This window comes from Theropithecus gelada, chromosome 4 (assembly GCF_003255815.1).
Source record: "Theropithecus gelada isolate Dixy chromosome 4, Tgel_1.0, whole genome shotgun sequence".
Classification (NCBI taxonomy): domain Eukaryota; kingdom Metazoa; phylum Chordata; class Mammalia; order Primates; family Cercopithecidae; genus Theropithecus; species Theropithecus gelada.
The window spans coordinates 62,438,473-62,441,141 of record NC_037671.1 but is presented as its reverse complement, the minus strand read 5'-3'; the positions used below and the strand labels follow the sequence as shown (position 1 = coordinate 62,441,141).

Below are 2,669 nucleotides of genomic sequence, written 5' to 3'. Positions count from 1 at the left end.
CTAAAAATACAAAAAATAGCTGGGCGTGGTGTTGCGTGCCCGTAGTCCCAGTTACTGGGAGGCTGAGGCAGGAGAATCACTTGAACCCAGGAGCCAGAGGTTGCAGTGAGCCGAGATCGTGCCATTGCACTCCAGACTGGGTGACAGAGTGAGACCCCATCTCAAAAAAAGAAAAAGAAACACAATTTTAATCTGTTCACATTCTGAAAATAACAGATGCTGAGAGGTCATGGAGAAAAAGGAATGCTTATACACTGCTGGTGGGAGTGTAAATTAGTTCAACTATTGTGGAAGACAGTGAGGCTATTCCTCAAGAATCTAGAACCAGAAACACCATTTGACCCAGCAATCAAATGGTTTTGACCATGACTATATGCTCAAAGGAATATAAATCGCTCTATTACAAAGACACATGTACACATATATTCATTGCAGCACTATTCACAATAGCAAAGACATGAAACCAATTTAAATGCCCATCGAAGACAGACTGGATAAAGAAAATGTGGGACTTTCAAAGTTCCACACTCCCAGGCCAGAGCCTCCTCAGCTTCTTTTTTTCCCTCCTTCTCCTTCCGCCCCCTCCCCCGCACGGCTGCCTCCATTTCCTTAAGGAAGGATTTTTCTCTCTCTCCCTCCTCCACACCGTAGCGGCGCATGAGCGGGTCGGGCGGGCGGCCGAGTTTTCCAACAGATAACTTCACCAAGATGTCCAGTGATAGGCAAAGGTCCGATGATGAGAGCCCCAGCACCAGCAGTGGCAGCTCAGATGCGGACCAGCGAGACCCAGCCTCTCTAGAGCCTGAAGAACAAGAGGAAAGAAAACCTGCCTCCCAGCAGAAGAAAAACACCAAACTCTCCAGCAAAACCACTGCTAAGTTATCCACTAGTGCTAAAAGAATTCAGAAGAGCTAGCTGAAATAACCCTTGATCCTCCTCCTAACTGCAGTGCTGGGCCTAAAGGAGCTAACATTTATGAATGGAGATGAACCATACTTGGTCCACTAGATTCTGTCTATGAAGGTGGTGTGTTTTTTCTGGATATCACATTTTCAACAGATTATCCATTTAAGCTACCAAAGGTTACTTTCCGCACCGGAATCTATCACTGCAACATCAACAGTCAGGGAGTCATCTGTCTGGACATCCTAAAGACAACTGGAGTCCCGCTTTGACTATTTCAAAGGTTTTGCTGTCTGTTTATTCCCTTTTGACAGACTGCAACCCTGCGGATCCTCTGGTTGGAAGCATAGCCACTCAGTATTTAACCACCGAGCAGAACACGACAGGGTAGCCAGACAGTGGACCTAGAGATACGCAACAAAATTCACATCGTTTGTATGCAGTGTGAAGGAGCTGAAGGCTTCTTACTGTGCTGCAAATCTTTATAGCCTTCAAAATACAGACTTCTGTGTATATGTTATACTGATTCTACTCTGCTTTTATCCTTTGGAGCCTTGGAGACTCCCCAAAAAGGTAAATGCTATCAAGAGTAGGACTTTGTAGCTGTAGATTAGTTATGTTTAAAACGCCTACTTGCAAGTCTTGCTTCTTTGGGATATCAAAATGTATTTTGTGATTTACTAAGGATACTTACTGGTCCTGAAGTCTACCATATATTATAGTGAATTTTAGCCTAATTCATTATCTGTATGAAGTTATAAAAGTAGCTGTAGATGACTAGGAATTATGTCATTTGTATTAAACACAGATCTATTTCTGAGTAGGTGGTTCATGCTGTCGTGAAAAATGTTTTACCTTTTACCTTTGTCAGTTTGTAATGAGAGGATTTCCTTTTACCCTTTGTAGCTCAGAGAGCACCTGATGTATCATCTCAAACACAATAAACATGCTCCTGAAGGAAAAAAAAAAATAAAAGAAAGAAAGAAAATGTGGTACATATCACCACGGAACACTATGCAGCCATATAAAAGAATGAGATCATGACCTTTGCAGGGACATGGATGGAGCCAGAGGCCATTATCCTTAGCAAACTAATGCAGGAACAGAAAACCAAATACCACATGTTCTCACTTGTAAATGGAAGCTAAATAATGAGAAGACATGAACACATAGAGGGGAACAACACACACTGGGGCCTACTGGAGAGCGGAGGGTGGGAGGAGGGAGAGGATCAGGAAAAATAACTAATGGGTACTAGCCTTAATACCTGGGTGATGAAATAATCTGTACAACCCCCCATGACACAAGTTTACCTATATAACAAACCTGCATGTACCCCTGAACTTAAAAATTAAAAAAAGGAAACACAATTACAAAAAACGAGTAGTGTCTTTAAGTAACAAGACAAAGTGGATAAAATGCACAGAGTAAACCTAAATCTTTCTTTCAAAACTTGCAGCTTTCACTGGGGAAAAATACAGGGTGTCCGCCTCTGACACATTAACTTAGCACCTTGGTTCTAACATACTGAAACAAATTTAGGGCTTCCTTACTAAGGACCTTGCTACTTTGATTCCTCACAATAATAGTAGGTATTACTGACACAACCAGTCCAGAAGTTATTCACGTCAGAGCCAGTATAATACTTTGGGTATACTCTCTTGCGTAGTAAATCATCTTTTAATATGTACCTTGGTCTAGAATGGGGGACTGCAGTGCCAGTCTGAAACTAGATTGAACCTGTCCACTGGCAAAAGACAAAGCAC

The 2,669-nt window shown here is 42.2% G+C and overlaps 1 pseudogene; it reads left to right on the top strand.

The window, feature by feature from the left end:
• Nucleotides 1-677: 677 nt before the first annotated feature.
• Nucleotides 678-1,506, top strand: LOC112622597 (annotated as a pseudogene).
• The last annotated feature ends 1,163 nt before the right edge of the window (nt 1,507-2,669 follow it).